We start from the raw sequence: 18,687 nt of genomic DNA on the forward strand, positions 1-18,687 counted from the left end.
AACATAGCCTGTTTCTATAATACTCTCTATACAAAAATGCCCAAAAATTCAAGAAAGATTATTCTGAGGGATAGTACATGTATAAGTTTATAGAAAGGACAAGCTTGGGGGAATAATTAAGAATACAGACATTACCGGTACGCTTCTGGACTCTGTAACGGTTTGGTATGCAAATCTGTTATAGTTGATATAATACTTGGAGTCCCACTGACATTTGCCTACCCTTGCGCATCTTTCCACTCTTCAGTGACAGGGACGCTGGTTTCATCACAGAACGGAGAAAACACCCAACGTCGACTGTAGTCGTAGTCGGGGGGGGGGGGGAACACACATTCGTTCCGACAATGCACTCGGCAGCCGGGCAATAATTGCCGGAATTCGCGACCCCCCCGAACTATCGGAGTGAGACCACCGGTGTGAGTGAAAATGAATTATGGAGCAGTGCGGTCCCCACAAAAATAAAAAATAAGAAAATAATAACTCAACAAATCAGGAGTGTAGCCCGTCATCACCACATCAGGAGCATTTGTTATCGAAGCAGGAAGTACATGTATACAGTAGCGGGTAAAAATCACGGGAATATTGTTGAGCTCGTGAGACGATGTGTCTTTTCGGGGCTTTTTAACAAAGCGTTTTTTTCTGCATGATTTATCATTTATTGACCCCCAAACTTGGAAATGATTAAATGAAGCAGAAGCTATGTTTTAAAAAGTTCTGCCTAGAATTATAAATGAAAGAGGGTTCGGACAATATTTGCATTCTTGTGTAATGCTCCTTGTGTCCAGTGTAATAATTATGTTCGTGCCATTTCAATGGCATTTAAATGCCTTGTTTATTTTGAAAATGGATCATGTCCTCCACATCAGAAACCTCGGTACGACAGGTGTTCAAGGAGCTGTCTTAATATTCCCCACAGGCTGAGTCTCTGACCGTGTGATCATTGCAACATGATCGGTCGGTCGATCGGTCGGTCATGCTGAGCAGCAAGGGAGGGACACTTACTTTGTAAATTTAGAGAGAGAGAAGCCACGCAATAGACCAGTAACTGGATTCAGGTTTAAATAATTTGCTAAAAGATCTCTTTCAGAGAGAACTATACTATGCACTCTGCATCAATTGCATGGACTGGACAACTTCGATTTTAGCTTCCCAAGTGGGGGAAGCAACTACAGCTCTCGGGCCAGCTGGTCGAATGAACAGCTTAGTCTGGAGACGACTCAACAAGATAACTGAAACGTGAATCATCATCGCAGCGGAGGACACGTGTCACGATCAATCCGTACCCTTGTCGTGGTTTACAGTCTCTACCCTCTTTGAGCTTAATTCAAGAGGCTTGTATAATAGTCAATGTCGAGCACCATGTGCTGACCCAGAATTCTATCGGGGCGAAATTGACGGTGAGAGGTATCGGCGCGGGTGGCAGTCAGAAGAAACTTTCCCCGGGCTGGCTTCCATTGTCAAAGTCCACTCCGCCCGGTGAATGAGACGTGATAAATTCGCGAGTCGAGAACTGTCATTGAACTATAAATAAATAAATGTTCAATGTGTTTTGAATAAACCAAAAGAATGTAGCCCGTGCACGGGGGTTGAGTGCGTGCTACGTTCCTTTTGTTCTGTTCAAATCCACAGTTATCATTGACATTTACAGTAAACACAGTAACCCACAGTTGTACACACAAAATCCAGAGAATCCAAAATCCAAAAATGCTGTTCGGCACGAAGCATGACGATATTGCAGGAAAACTGTCTGATGTACAAGTGAAAAGAGTCACTTTTCAGATTACACAAATATGTCACTGGTACGCAGCTTCAAAGACAATGTCTGTTGAAATGACGCTGTGCTGTCATTATAATCTTACACATTGTAACTATAAGCGAATTGATGTGAAGTTAACATAGCGGGCCTGCTATCTTTAATGCCAAGAATTCCATCAAGTGACACTACTACTGCGGTTTTGCTTTTATCAGCGGACACTTACGTTGCTGAGATCATACTTGGACTGCGCCATTTCCGTAAAAACCGACAAAAAAGTGCTGTGAAATTACCCGGGGCTGAGGAAAACTGACTACATGGCACATTATCTCCGTCTTACAAGCCCTTGGTGAAACATTACAGCATCAGAACCATATGGAGCTGTGAGTTAACAGTGTGTATGTACATGTTTGGCTTCTAGTCTCTTTACAGGATGGTGTTAGCGTCTCAACTACCAAGAAATTCCTGTAGGAACAGAGCAGCATAGATTAAACACAGTTTCGTTTGGGCTAGGACAATACCTTCACTGAGCCATTTCCGTAAAAACAGACGTACGGTAAAGTGTTGTGTGATGGCACCAGAGGGTTGAGGGAAAGATTACAGAAACAGAGCCATTATTTGAGAAAATTGGAACTGTGAGTTAACGATGTGCATGCACATGTACAATTTACAGGGGAGTGTTGGCGTCTAAGTGCCAGGCAATTCCTGTAAAAACAGTGCAGCTTGTTCCATGAAAGAGCAAGCGGCTGCGGCCGGCTGGCACCGCAGCCCAATGACCGCGCTTGCGCTCGGTGGCGATCTCCCGTTGCAAAACCCCTTTCATTACCGGCTGCTCCCATTGCACCTACCGATCGTGTCGCGCTGGTTTACCCCGGGTCAGAGTGTCTTTAAGCGGCGCACATATCAGCTACTGGGGCGGTGCGGTGCTACTTAACCAGGTTGTTTCTGCTGGGAACTTGCCTATACCGCGTGTCGCAGACGTATACGGTGCGCCTGCAGATGACGCAGTCCACGGCCGGTTCAGCGGTGGAGCAGTTGGCTATGCCCCTATGACTCGGTGTGGACTTATGACCCAGCTTATTGAGTTCACAGTTACTTTGGGTTATATGTTCACACAGGCTTCCAAAAATAGCTGCTGTGTCAGTCGTACATGTTTTTTAACGATTGTACAAAAGTACAAAGGAATCATAAATCTGTTATTTCCATGATGACAATAATAATTCAAGTTCAAGTACTTCGAGTCGATTCCTGTTCGCGCTCTCTGCCCGCACCAAAGCAGACATAACAGGCAGACAGGTTGCATCATTATAGGACTATTTTTTAAGGGTAAGGCTGAGAAAACTGCAACCTGTACGAACATGAAGGTTCGGGAAATCTACCTGCATTGAATTCCATCTTTTTGTTGGAGTTCGTCGAAGGTTTTGATACACCCACACAAGAATTTTGAAAATATTGTCTTGCTGTATTCTAACTGGGATCAAATTCTTTGTTTTCCGGGTAAGGTGTCAGACATTACATTCAAGACAAATCCGGAACAAATATCTGTTTCATGATTTTAGAGTCGTGAGATGGAACAGAAAAGCCTGAGTTTATGACTGTTTCTGCTTAATGACATCATCGGATGGTTGGGAAAACTGGTCAATAGCGCATTTCGTCTGTTTATGGTGGCACCCATTTCTTATTTGTCCATAAAGATGCAGTATCCGCACAGTTGCTATTAGACCAATATGTACCAACAAGCAGCTTGCTTATATAGCATCATTCTTCTTCCAAATGTAGTCACACTTGACAAGAGGGAAGGTTAAAAACATATGTGTTATTTACAGTAGCAGTTCGTATTTTTGGCACGCATGATGACTTAATTCAAATGAAATTCTAAAAAACCATTACCTGTTACTCGCAATAACAGGAAACACGAGGAAAATGACGAAATCAGCTTTATGAAAGTGGGTTTTTTGGGGGCACCAAAATCAAGATGTAAATTTATGTTAATTCATGTTACAGAGGAAAATTGAACGTTTACAAAGCTTGTTAAGGGGTTCTGTTGTAGCTCTTGAAAATCACTGTACTGTTCTTTTTCAGTATTCCGTGAACAGAGTCCCACTTTCAGCCGCGGTTTTCAACAACGGTATATACGGGTTAGATATTGACACCTGGTGTAAATCAAAAACCTCACCAGTTCACACGTTCACATGGCCCCGCCCACGAAGGTGTAAAGTAAAATACCACAGGCGCAATTTCTGCCTATACACAAGCCAGGTCGTGGTCTTTTTTGTCATTAACTGCACCATTTTGGAAGATACCATCTTTCCCACAGTAAAAACGTAACCTCGCTGCATGTACAGGTACAATGTCTTTTAAAACACCCCGGCAATTACTGAATTGCATCACCTGAAAGTTACCCACTAGTTATTTGGCATACGTGACAATAAAAAAATCTTCAGAACGAACAACAACCATTAGAATACATATAATCCACATCAAAAGTTTACAGCTTGACAAATAAGTGAAGGATCTACGATCAGAAATCGAAAGTGTGGAAATAAACCAAATGACGTCGAGTCATTTTGGCTGTTTCTTGGGCCGAAAGAAATTTCAATCAATCTTAATATCCGTAAAATCAGACGCCGATGTGTTATTATAGAACCGTTTTTACCGGTTAACAGACACACACTGGCCTAGATACGCCCTTTTGAACGGTTGTTTTTACTCTTTTTGATCATGTAAAACCTCGACAACAGATCCCCGCCGCTACTTGATAAGGTAGGCAACACTGTTAGATACATGGCAAGTAGAAAATAACGAGGGGGGGCGGCGAGATGGCCACCCCACACGCCTGGCATGGCTTTAATTTAAGTTTGTGACCAGTGGAGTATCCACCGGGGGGCAGGGGGACAATTTGCCCCACCCCCAAAAAGTTGAACAGAAAAAAGTATTTAAATAAGCAAGTCAAAATCCTGAAGAAAAGGAAAAACATATAACCAGCAGACAAAAAATCATCAAAAAAACGATCAATCAATCGATCAATCAATCGATCGATCAATCGATCAATCAATCGATCAATCAATCGATCGATCGATCAATCGATCGATCGATCAATGGATCCATCAATAGATCCATCAGTCAGTCAGTCGGTCAATGAATCAATAAAAAGTACCAAAACCCTCGGCTGGGCTGTCAAGACTAGCAAATTAAGACGTACCTCGACAAAACTGTGTGAATCCGTGTAGTTCTTAAGCGGTCACGTCAGTAAATAAAGAATAGTGGGCGCGAAATTAAAGTGTATTTTAATCGTCTCGATCTGCGCTTCGACCCATTCCTTTTTTACTCATACATGAAATTCATCTTGGACAGGTATTAGCTGAGCTAGCATCGCAAAAATAGCGACAGCTCCGTTTTGAAGGAACATTTTTAAGGCAATATCTTCAATGCTGTACTCCCACAGTTTGTTTCCATATGCACAGATATCCTACAACTATAGCTAAAACGCTTGAGCACCACTCACATTCTTGGCAATATTTCAAAACACCTTGCAATCAGTCAATCAATGGCCGGTTTTGATGGGCAGCCTATGCACAATATTGGGCACCCAACAAAACTGACCAGTAGTTACACTGGATTGAACTTGCCCTATATAGTGCAACACACATAGTCAACCAATCCGGTTCGCACACGCGCGCACTACTGTTTACAATAGGTGGGCGTGATATAAATTTGATGACTGACAAACAATTGTCAACCAATCATAGCTAATTCGCCAATTTTGCATTACAATTATTTCAACGCCCCACTGCGTTAAGTGGGCGTGGTTTAATCTGCAATGACTATTGCTTCCTACTTTCGACTCCCTATACAACAGAAGGGCTCCGTGTCAATAACAAGAAACTTTACCGTATGGGCACAATGGCAAAGTCAAATGGGATATAGCGCGTCACAAAGCAATGAGCTTCGGAATTCATCAGAGAAAAACAATATATTGGGCACTATGAATTATAAGTAGAAGATCAAAAGAGTGAGAAAAAAATTGAAAATCTCCAACTCATGTCTGCAAAAATATTTCAAACCCATCTGTTTTTAACTACTGTCATCGCAGCTTTGTTATGCACCCCCCAAAAGAAAAGCCCATAATAGTCTTTCAAACAAGGGAGAAAGGCTGGTCTCGCTTTCGGTTTAAGCATCTGCTATGCGTTCGGTGGTTTGGAGCGCCAGGAAGCACAACGTCTACCAACGACGATTAAACATACTGGCCAAAGTTTGTCAGCGTTATTTTACATAATTTTGGAAGGAAAAAACAAACCCTTTTTCCCACTGTGTGAGATGAAGGAATAGAGACATCTTGGGCCAACTTTGAAGACATGTCGTCTAATCCCACGTATAAAAGTAGCAATAAACGAAAGAAAGATGGCTGACGGTAAATACATCGTCACTACTTAATGGAAATTTAATGCACTGAAAACAAAATCAACACATTTTGTATACGCTGACATATCATTTCATCTTTATCTGATTTTTTGTTGTTGTAATAAAAAGTTTCACGGACTTGTTTACAACTTGTAGCTGTGAAATAGGGCGCTCTGAATATTTCCATCTCAGCCAGGTGTGAAAGACTAACATTTTATCTATTTACACTAACAGAAAATACTTGGTATTGTGCCATAGCCAACAAACTTGCTTGCCAAATTCACTCACTCTGAAGTAATAATGCATCACTAAGGTAGTCCAATAGCGAGGCACTGTCACAGATTGAAAGAAGCTACTTGGTACGGTACACGTAGACCAGGCCCACAATTCTGTGTGGAACGCTGAGTGTAGACTGTATTGCAGGGTTCTTACCGTTCGCAACATGGAAAATGAAATTGACAGGGCGCATTGTTATCACGTGACCCCTAGCAATTGTTCGGTCTGACATTTTTCTTCAGGGAACGTTCCAGTGACGTTCCCAACCAGCCCACAGAATGGCTGTCTGCGTATTTTGTTTTTCTTCACAATTCTGCACTGGGTGAAACCGATCACCAAACCAACGCGCTGGAAATGTGGATTTCTGTCAACGTTAACATATCTCCCACTGGTGAAACAATTCGTATGATAAATGACTGGCGCTGGCAAGCCTCGCTTGGAGGTTTTTATATTATGTTCTTTTGTTTTATGTACTTTTGTGTATTTAAAACGATTATGTATTTTATCCACCATTGAAAGATCAACGCACGTTGTCAGGCGACGGAACTCTGTGTCTAGTAACTTCCCTTAGGGGCCTAGAAGACTGAATCTTCGGACGGGGCGAGAATCATGATAACGTAAAAAAAAATATGCGCAAGAAAAGCCGACTCAATTCCCGTCCACCTACAACAAAGTGGTTACAGCGAGTACAGGATAATGACCGCGTTCGAATCTTTCATCTTCGGCAGTGTCTTGATCTTTATTCGTTGCATATATCTGACCACATGCTGCCTAATGGCAGCGTGCTGTCTACGCGGACAAGACCTGTCCCATTAGCTGGCACATACAGCAAACCTTCCTAAAAGTACCAATTGGTTAAAAAAAAAGGAAGCAGACAATTCAGTCGTTTCAGGGTTTTCCACCATTACAGAAATGAATCGTAGCTACTGAAGTACGAATGGCTCACTCTGCTACACGGACATCAGAGCACACTGTGAAGATTGTAAGGTTCATAGTTACCAATTGAATAAATCACATATACCTGAAAAGACATTTAAATGTGTCTGAAAAGAAACTGTTTAAAAGGAAAACCTTACCTGTTTGAATTGATAATGCATGGTCGAAACGTAAATCAGTTGTGTTGTCCAGCATCAGTTGACGACGGATGGACAGTTTCTAGTGGGGGTGTGTGGTTGCAGATCGAATGGTTCCCTCTTGCAAATGCCTGTACAATAGTCATGTAGATAGGGAGAGTCGAACACTGTGGAATGTCCCGCTTTGACGCTGTCACAAAAGAATACAAACACACACACAGAACTCATGGTGTTTCCTGGTATCGGTCACGAGTTACCATTCCCGCAGGTCAATGTCTACCTAATGATTGCACAGACATTTCTGACTGCCTTGCAGCAATGGGAAGAAGCCTTTTCGCTATGATTCATTAAAACCGGCGTAGTTTTTAGTACCGTGACTTTTCTTTTACACCTTCACTCGTCAACTGAGGGGAACAAAAGGGTGTTAATTCTCTCGAATGTTTGAACAATATAATTGGTCAACTGCCGATCACGTGCCATGAATTAGCACTAGTCATCTCAACTTGTGGTGCGCGTCCAAAGTACAAAGTTTCATCGAACTACGTGCACTTGAATGTTCCCCTTGATGTTAAATGAAACAACGGAAGCATATCTTGTTAAATGTGTACACTAATCCGATTACACGCCATAACTGCTGTGGCATCGCACTCACACGACATGATTATTTCTTGAGTATCCTTTATCACTTGTTGTGTATGGCAGTTTGATTACTGCACGTGTGTTTCACTTCCATTTGGTGTGCGGAAATAGCGATTCGACATGTGCGGTGGTAACTTGACCAGACCCTCATAAAACCATAAGGAAAGGTCTTCAGATACAGTACCTGAAAATCCTCTCTTGAGCATTCTCATTTTCAGGACTTGGTAAGCACGAAATAAAAAAGTACATTGGAGGTGTGTGTATGTGCTCGTTGCAAGAAGGATTAAACTGAAGGTTGTTGGGTATTCCGTAAGGAGTAAATGGTCCAGGAATGTTTCTGACCCCAGTGAGCAGTATAACTCAGTGAGATTATGCCGGTAGTGGAAAGGCGATATTTAAGTGTGGTACTGATTGTGTTTGGTGTTTTGCAAGAATTGGTGGGTGCCCGATCACGGACATTTCTCATAAATCATTGTTTCTTTCCGTCTTCCTCATTTTCCTGCGCAGCCATATTCTCTGCAGCTTTTCTCCACACCTTATTAAGAAATGAACTTGAAACTTTCAATAATGATGTACCGACCCTAATCTCAAGTGGTGACTATCACCCTTACGTAATCCCGGCACGATTAGGCTTCAAATTACAAGTGAAAACTTCAGCCCACTTTAATTTTTAAAAGTACATTAATTTTTTATGAAGTCACCCGCGTGATTCCCCATTTTGCTTTTTTGAGGCAAGCGATGGAGTAAATGCATCACTTTATTTATGTCGTGCAAATGGAATCACGTGACCCTTCCTTCCGGTCGAAAGCAGGAGTGCCAAGCAATTTTGCCTTGTATAATGGTATAATGACCTCTATGCAGAAATGCCATGTGTTAGATTTGAAGTTGATGAAGTCATCTGACCGGTAGATACAACGAAGAGACTTTCACTTTGGAAACGTCGGTCAAAAATCCATCCTGAGAAAAATAATCTTAACCACGAACTAGTCCTTCAATGAAACGGACACCCTCGACCCAATGAGGCAAAGAAACGATTGCTGACGGTGGTCCGTCGTTTGTACCCGTAACTATACTGTGTATTACTATGGGCACTACCAGTGAATGATTGCACAATTTAGCGGCAGGAGAAATCGGAGATTTGAAAATGGGTAACTGAATTTTGAAAAAGCGATGATCGCACTCACTGGTCGTTGCATTACAGCACGAGTAGTTCACGTAGGATGATTACGGAGTTCTTGTTCTTGTGGCTAACAGAGCTTCAAGTAAAACACAGCTTAACTCAGAATAACGGTGTTCAGAAGTGTCATGCTCTAAAGTGACCCTGTTTTAAGTATTGCAGGCAGTCTTTCGAACATTATTTTTGAAAATTAACAACAAACTGAACTCAAGGTAACATTGATTCGGGTGAACGTGACTTTTCTTTTCCCGTGGTGAATTGTTCTAGTTTTAATCAAATTAATCCTAAATTTATTAAAATCAATTAACCATGCACACAAACTAAATTTACAGTCAGACAGGTTAAACGTAGCTTGGATTTCTGCTGTCTCACGACCGATCTCGGTCTGAAATTTGCGATCGATTTCGCAGCTCTAAAATGTAGTTTCGACGCAATAGTGTTCTCGCAATCGCTGATTTTCTGTTTCGCAGGATTAATATTAACCGCCACATGACGGTGGCAATATCTTGCTTACAAAACAGGGGGTTAAACACAGTACTGGAAACATGGTCTCAATGTTTTCATTTCGTTTTATTAATGGACATTTATATTCGGTTGGCTGAGATTTCGTCAGCGCAAGATGACTGCACGTGCAGGGGACATTTCTTGCGTGTTTGAGTGTCACAGGTGAAGGTTGACTCGGGACTAACCATGACCTCTGAACACGATGTTCCCTATGTATACGTTTTCTGTCACTGTGTGTGAACTCATAACGTCTGCAATTTGACTGGCTCAAGCTTTCGCATGATACATCTTTTCACCCCTTACAAACTATAGCCACTTTTTACATGTTAAAATGAGCAAAAAAGTTTCTGGCAGGGGTACCGGGTGCGCATTCCAGGGTGGGAGGTTTTAAGATGTGCCCCCTCTCCCATAATCTTGCACCGGGGTGGGTTTTGGGGGTAACTGTGGGGAATCTGCGCTAAGAATTTGCTGCCTCCTATTCAATTATATTTTGACAACAAAGAATGCGTTAGCCTGAACCATAGAACAAAGAACACCGACTGTGTAGGTTGGTGCACAAGTACTTCTTCTGTGTTAATCCTCGTGAAGTCAACAAGGTCGCTCACCGCATGGAAACCTACCACGTATACTTTCGTGTCACGTGACTTGTGTAATCACATTCGCCAACATTCGTTGGTTATTTAATTAACAGCGCGGAAATAACAAAAGGCGCGTGTCTACCCGAGAGATCAGTGCTGTGTTCCAGATTTCATCCAAAACGTGGGCGGATTGTATTGTGCGTTGTCAATCATCCGTGATTCGCTAGGTTTTACCGTGTAGTGTATACTAGATGTGAGTTAGGAGGCCTATGCGACTTGGGTGTCGGAGTCGTTTACAGTGTGCATCCGCGGGCCGGGCTTGGTAAAGAAAGCACACCAGACACGAAGTAAACCCCTAGATGCAACAGCTAAAGTGCGCACTTACTATTAAATGCCAGGTGTATGAAAACGACATTCGGGTTTACGTTTTACCCAAAAGTCGGTCATTTCTGAGTTTAGTGGGCTACTCATCATTTAACGACACCAAACGGTAAGTTCAGTTTCCAGGACAAATTAGATTCTTAATTAATATAACAGGTTTTGCTCTTACCCAAAGTATATTACTAAGCACTGTATATTGATTGACATATCACCAACGCAAAAAAATACATCTTGAAAATTAGATTCTGTTAATGATTATGTTGCTATTTTTTTCTGGTATCAGTTACACATTTCACCCCATGATCTCTGCTATCCAATGCACAACCTTTTCGTTAATTTGAAATATGCCTATATTGAAAAGAGCCATCGTGAATATATTTGCAGTGAGCTTTCACTTTACTCCGAGAAAATTCCTTCCGCTTTGTAAGTATGGTCAGCAGCGCACGCCAGTCTTGTCGCTGACTACCAGACGTTGCGCGCAAGTCAGTAACAGGGTGAATCTTTCGGGGTCTAATTGTCACGAGAAACATTTGCATTAAAATGTAGACTCCTATTCCATAAACCCCAAGGCGTCAGCGGCAAACGCTTAAAGTTCGGTGCGGGAACAAAATGCGTGACGACTGTATCAAAGAAGATGTGCAATCCGGCTGTATGTTCTGGCTATACTGTACAAATTTGTAATTACAGTCTCTTCAAGAGGAGAAATAAATAACCAGGACAGAAATTTAACCTGCTCAAACTCAAAAGTGTGTAAAAACATTGGTTTGGGCTCATGGATTCTTGCATTCTTATGCATCGGGGAAGAATGTAGACCATGGTGCATCAGCACGTACCGCGGTCGCTACCCTGTCGCTAACTGAGCCGTGCGGAAGCGTTAAGCCCAGCTCGGGCGAAAGCGATGGAACGCTCGGGCCATGACTTAGTTCCGCGTGTCGGGATACGCGTTACACTTTTTGTGTGTCAATAATGGCTGATTTTTTGGGCCTTATTCGGCAGGGCCAAGTTCAGATGATTTCTTCATTTCCTTTCTGAAATATTTTGCCGATCTTTATTCCGTTGAGCAACAGGTTCCCAAGCAGGTAGGCCTACCGTTTAAATCAAAACGCTTACTTAAAATTTCACCAAAAAAATAAAAATAAATAAAACTAAAAAAGAAATACAGCCACCGAACGTCTAACCCAGAAAAACCTCTAAATGTTTCACATTGTTAATATTTTGTCAAGATGATGAAAATTAGCAATTTATTTTCAATGACCGGATAATGTATCTCTTACCTTTGGTAAAATGCTTGTAATTTGTAAGCGAAGAAAAGTAAAACCAATTCTGCAAGATGGAACGCGGTAGAGAGATTTCTCAATCCTTGACCCATCAGTCACACCTGAAATTTCGTTGTCCGGGATTCGTGTTAGCTATCTTCTAAATATAAATGTCAAACATGATGTGTCAGTCTCTATAAAGAGCGTTGTTCTGTTCTGTTTGTTTCTGACGGGCTGTTTGTGTCTGGTCCGTTCTGACTGCACTAAACTGAGGGGAATTCACACATCGCTTACCTTTCACTTGTGTGCAGTTTTGACCTGACCCGTCAGGTCAACCGTAATAGCTGCAGCCGGTGATTTCAAAAGTTGTGTAGAGGTAATCATTACTGCATTGGATTTATCACTCCATCTGCAAACCCACCCACTGTGTACATCTGCCGTGAGGAACGAATAGGCCTAAAAACCCAAACAGGAAAAAAACAAAAAAAAAAAACATGAAAAGTCCCGTGGCGTGGGATCGCCCCATCCACTAGATGAATTAGGTGCTCAGAATATGAAATGCACAACACACGGCATGCAAAATGATTCATACAATGTAATCATGTTTGTTTCCTTGAAAAAAATGTTTGAAATGGCTTTAACAAAGTACACTAGGCCCCAGATTCCTACATACAGTGCGTTTTAAACAAAATTTCTTCGGACTTCTGTGTGGAGAATTAGCAGCACCTTGAAGCCCCAAATTTCCTCTTTCCAATTATACACAGGGTCATGGATGGCCGAACAATCCCATGACCAAGTTTCCCTTACAATGCTAATGCCTTACAATAAATCCTATTCTCCTTCTCTCATGAGAAGGCCTGAATTGTTCACAATGCAGTCAGGTGAACCATTACATATCTGAATGGTTGCAATAGTTTACTTTGCAGGCTGCAAAAAAAAATTTGTTCGACTTTCATGAGTTATATTTGATACTTGCGCAGCGCGATCCGTACGTGTTTCTTAAATGCCCAAAACCGATCCAGCTACGTACCATGCAAGGTGCACTGCGCGTGCGGCCTGGTACCCGCGTACCGCAGCTTATACATGTACAGTACATGCGCAAGTATGAAATATAACTCATGAAAGTCGAACAAAAAAAATTAGCGCCAGAGAACCGATTGTATTGTGTAGTTGAGATTCTGGCCTGTCGTATACAGTGTCTCACTGTTCAGGGAAAAGTTTTAAACTTGAGAAATTCTGTGGAAAAAAGACCAAGATATCGATTGAAAATGGAAACAATTTATCATCTTAGCAACCACTTTGAGGCTAAATTATTTATGTAGCATTTCTTTTCAGGATTCTGTAGAATTTTACTCGGTGTAAGCCCTCCAGAGCACATACAAAGAATTTCAATGTGATCATTTGTTAACTTTGTGCAAACGAAGTCTTCAAAACGAGAAGGCTCAACAGAGGATTGGCAAGTTGCTAAGACCATTTCCGTATGGTTTACGAGGGTCTGGTCAAGCAACAGCCGCTCACGGTCGAAGTCGTTTGTTTCCACACGTTGAATGGGGATGAAACATACGTGAAAACGCCGTGGACCCCTAAACCGCAGGCAACAATTTTCATTGTTACATTTACAGCGGCGCGTTGCAAAACGTTGTCGTTACATACAGCAGGCTTTTCAGTGAATACGCAGGGGAAAACCCATGAAGCCCATGTACATTCGTGCATTCGCAGGTTTTTGAAACTCCCGAACTCCATTGAAGACGGAAACTAATAAATTCCCCAGCAGGATCCAGTCCATTAATTCAAGCCCCATTGACAACTGTGTAAAATCAGCACTGTTCAGGGCCCAGTAGCATGCACGCCAACATCCCTGAGATTTCTGAAACACAAATGAATCTCTTGTCTGGTCACTTATCTTTCAATTTCTTTTCAATTTTTTGTGGGTTAACCAATCACATTTTTAATTATTCCCACAAAAAAAATCACCCCCAAAAAGTGATTTTTCCGAAGTCTGATTGCAGCCATTTTTCAAGTGGCAACCCTCCACTTTCTCGGGCACTTAGGACCATTTTTCAACCGTAGTTTTTAGCCCTTCTGCTCTCATATAAAAGCTCAAAGACCCAGGGAGTTGATCCTGGCAACGATTTACACAATCTCACCATTTTGGGGGCCAAACAATCTCCTTTTTCAAAAGATAGTGTGGGACACTTTTAATGCTAATGAGCTGGCCAGAAATTCTCACTTAAATTAGTGGTCTGCACCCAGCAGAGCTCCCATCAGACCAACCAATGAATTCTGAGCTGGACACCAGCGAGGCGCACATTGCAGGTATGACATGTATTGTGTAATCACGTACGTCATTGAGGAGGCACGTTGCACCCTTACTATGTAGGGTTTCCGTAAATAAGTACCTCCCAATCTTATCTCTCAAGTTTGTGCCTTGCTCAATGATAACCGTAAATATGATTGATAGGGAGTCGGTTTGTTTAATAGCTCTCTGTGGGTTAGCCTGTGGTTTATCTGGTATTCGTATGGGTGGCGGGAAATCCCCTCATTACATATCCTTTGGAAGATACAGCGATTTATCCCCTAGAAACTGTGTGAGGCAGTGAAAAGACATGAAATGAAGCAGCTGTTTGCCAGGCACTAATTCCCGTGGTTCTCATTACGCGTGCAAATACGCGGCCCTTAACTACGGGACATGCGCAGTGAATAATTTCCCCCTGAAACATACGTGTTTTATTTATTTTATTTCAGCTTTGCCTAAGTGTCGTTTGCCCCTCGGGTGTACAAAACCCATGGACCGTGTCACTGCAGGCAACACTTGCTTTGTTATACCATGGTCGTAGATTTCACTGGAATGATCTTATATGTGTAATTACAAGATAAATTAGAAACACCCTGACAAATCGAGACACATGGATAGTTAATTGTAAGGAAAATTTTTAACTGTGATGTCCTTTGTTGACCTATGTTTTTGCTGTTTATATGAAACGTTCATGCCGTTGTCCTTCCTGTTTGAGATTTGTAACAACATGAATGTAATTGAAATAAAAAAGGCTACTTTCAACATACGTGGTTCTCAGTGAAAACGGTGACGGCATGACCACAACTCCTCGAAATAAAGTAGACCAAGTCGCACATCTTACAGCAAACACAAAACCAAACATTTGGTTACGCGCTGGTTATTTAAGTAAAAAATCGTTCCACACTAACGAACATACAGTACGTGATTACACCGTAGAGCCAGGTCCAATATCTGCAATGGGGGCGATGAGTCTTGCTGGTGTCGCACTGCACTTCATAATTCATTATTATACGGCTTGTCACTGATTGGTCTGATGGGAGCTCGAGAAATCGCTGCCTTGCTCGGCTCGTCACTGTTATTTATTACCCCTGGCAATGACTAGTCTGGGTCCAGGAGCGGGCGCTTGTGATCAGATTTCAAATTATGTGCGAGGGGAAAACACATATCTTCAAACCCCTCCATAAAATGTTTTGCGTATCGTTGTTTTCACCGTTTATCGTCTTTGTCACGTCAAGACCCGCCCCGTCAGGTCAGAAGGTGATTAGATTTGCACGGCGAAACACGTTTTGTGACAGTTTCAAAGTTAAAGTGGGAATGTGCGGCAGTGTTGGAGATCTCGTGATCGTCTCGAGACCTCATTACTGGACCGAGCCCAGTCTAATGTGGCTGTTGCGAACCCGGCCATGTGTGTCCACTTTTAGGTCTGATTTACGGCAGTGTAGTTTGTCTGTAGGAGGCACTGTATGTGTGGTTGAAGCGCAGCCTGGCTGCAGGCAGGAAAGTGTGGTAGTGAACTTATGTGTGAGTGATCAACGTACATGTACATGTATGTACAGCAACTAAATGTACATGTACATGTACACTGTACATGTACAGCTTCATGTATAGTTTCACCTTGACGTCCTGTACATACTTACATATGTACATGTACAAGCACATGTACTGTACATGTACCTGTACATGTGTGTGACCACTTGCATGAAATTCCGCAATAAATTATGGCCAATATACAGCGCAATTTGGATGGTCAAGATGTAATATTTCTTGTGTATTCGAAAACAACATTACATCTTATAAGTTCATTTGTTTTCCTTTCTTCGGCTGTTTCAAACACAAAGAGAAATATGGGCTCAATTTGACCACTTTTCCAATCATAACGGAATAGTCTGAGAGGATCAAAACTGGAACAAGAATACGCTCTCACACGTCTTCCCTGTTTCTCCACCCTAGTCATTTGTACGGTGGGGGTAATTTACAGTACAGTGAAGCTCATCTGAATACATAATACACTAGCACTACTCAAAAGAATTTAAGGAACAAGAGAACAGAATGACACGCATGATTGCATCAACATTTTGAGTATATTGTTTGAGAACCGATTGACAACACCTGAATGATTTTCACATAACTTTAATGCCTCTTGTTCCGAAACGGTAGCCCATATAGACAATGACAAAAACATTCTGTTCTCTTGTTCCTCTAATTCTGTTGAGTAGTGTTTTCAAAACCATGAAGAATTTACTGCAAACACCAAAGTTGAGAAAATGCTTTGCTAACAACAGATATGCATGGATGTTTGGTCGGCCCGGCTGGCCGGGCTGCTAAGGATTCAAAGCTGAGAAACCATCATGCAGGCTTGTGTTGTTCGTAACATAAATGCCAACATCATATCTTGTGCAAAATGTTACCGATGCCAGTGATCGACCCATGTTCTCAACACAATGAAAGGTGGAACAGCGTCTCGTAATGCACTGCCTCACAAAAGATATCCATGTCGGTGTCAAGGTTGATCCGCCGCCTGTGCATTTGCTTGGTGAGGAATTTACACAAATATTTTACTGTAAAGTGACACAAAGACCCGATCTCATTGACTTCTGCCCTCAGTCCTTAAACAGACGCACTACATTTATACAGACTGAAATTTAAGTCTAATGGCCGATGTGAAACATCAGATATCTTCAGTAATCTTTCCTGAGGGAAAGATTACAGAAACAAAGCCATTATTTGAGAAAATTGGAACTGTGAGTTAACGATGTGCATGCACATGTACAATTTACAGGGGAGTGTTGGCGTCTAAGTGACAGGCAATTCCTGTAAAAACAGTGCAGCTTGTTCCATGAAAGAGCAAGCGGCTGCGGCCGGCTTGCACCGCAGCCCAATGACCGCGCTTGCGCTCGGTGGCGATCTCCCGTTGCAAAACCCCTTTCATTACCGGCTGCTCCCATTGCACCTACCGATCGTGTCGCGCTGGTTTACCCCGGGTCAGAGTGTCTCTAAGCGGCGCACATATCAGCTACTGGGGCGGTGCGGTGCTACTTAACCAGGTTGTTTCTGCTGGGAACTTGCCTATACCCCGTTCGCAACATGAAAAATGAAATTGACAGGGTGCATTGTTATCACGTGACCCCTAGCAATTGTTCAGTCTGACATTTTTCTTCAGGGAACGTTCCAGTGACGTTCCCAACCAGCCCACAGAATGGCTGTCTGCGTATTTTGTTTTTCTTCACAATTCTGCACTGGGTGAAACCGATCACTAAACCAACGCGCTGGAAATGTGGATTTCTGTCAATGTTAACATATCCCCCACTGGTGAAACAATTTGTATGATAAATGACTGGCGCTGGCAAGGCTCGTTTGGAGGTTTTCATATTATTTCCGTGTATTTAAAACGATGATGTATTTTATCCACCATTGAAAGGTCAACGCGCGTTGTCAGGCGACGGATCTCTGTTTCTGGTAACTTCCCTTAGGGGCCTAGAAGACTGAATCTTCCTGTCCATCTACAACAAAGTGGTTATAGCGAGTACAAGATAATGACCGCGTTCGAATCTTTCATCTTCGGCACTGTCTTGATCTTTATTCGTTGCATATATCTGACCACATGCTGCCTAATGGCAGCATGCTGTCTACGCGGACAAGACCTGTCCCATTAGCTGGCACATACAGCAAACCTTCCTAAAAGTACCAATTGGTTAAAAAAAGAAGCAGACAATTCAGTCGTTTCAGGGTTTTCCAACATTACAGAAATGAATGGTAGCTACTGAAGTATGAATGGCTCACTCTGCTACACAGACATCACAGCACACTGTGAAGATTGTAAGGCTCATAGTTACCAATTGAATAAATCACATATACCTGAAAAGACATTTAAATGTGTCTGAAAAGAAACTGTTTAAAAGGAAAACCTTACCTGTTTGAATTGATAATGCATGGTCCAAACGTAAATCAGTTGTGTTGTCCAGCATCAGTTGACGACAGATGGACAGTTTCTAGTGGGGGTGTGTGGTTGCAGATCGAATGGTTCCCTCTTGCAAATGCCTGTACAATAGTCATGTAGATGGGGAGTGTCGAACACTCTGGAAGGTCCCGCTTTGACACTGTCACAAAAGAATACAAACACACACACACACACACACACACACAGGACTCATGGTGTTTCCTGGTATCGGTCACGAGTTACCATTCCCGCAGGTCAATGCCTACCTAATGATTGCACGGACATTTCTGGCTGCCTTGCAGCAATGGGAAGAAGCCTTTTCGCTATGATTCATTAAAACCGGCGTAGTTTTTAGTACCGTGACTTTTCTTTTACACCTTCACTCGTCAACTGAGGGGAACAAAAGGGTGTTAATT

General features: G+C 42.3%; 1 protein-coding gene across 4 annotated transcripts in view; it reads right to left on the bottom strand.

The window, feature by feature from the left end:
* The window catches only part of LOC147797944 (uncharacterized), a 55,408-nt gene extending 37,011 nt beyond the window's left edge, over positions 1-18,397 (bottom strand). The window contains exons 1-3 of one of the 4 annotated variants that reach the window (XR_015426726.1): positions 18,245-18,397; positions 12,333-12,494; positions 7,507-7,693 (exon numbers count right to left, since the gene is read on the bottom strand). The gene's annotated coding sequence lies outside the window, so the exon portion shown is untranslated. The remainder of the gene's footprint in view (positions 1-7,506; positions 7,694-12,332; positions 12,495-18,244) is intronic. The other 3 variants (XM_087142263.1, XM_087142265.1, XM_087142267.1) reach the window with 3 other exon arrangements.
* Between the last annotated feature and the right edge of the window lie 290 nt (positions 18,398-18,687).

The sequence above is a fragment of the Acanthaster planci genome, linkage group LG10 (assembly GCF_054643075.1).
Source record: "Acanthaster planci isolate LZ-2023a linkage group LG10, COTS_SCS, whole genome shotgun sequence".
NCBI lineage: Eukaryota > Metazoa > Echinodermata > Asteroidea > Valvatida > Acanthasteridae > Acanthaster > Acanthaster planci.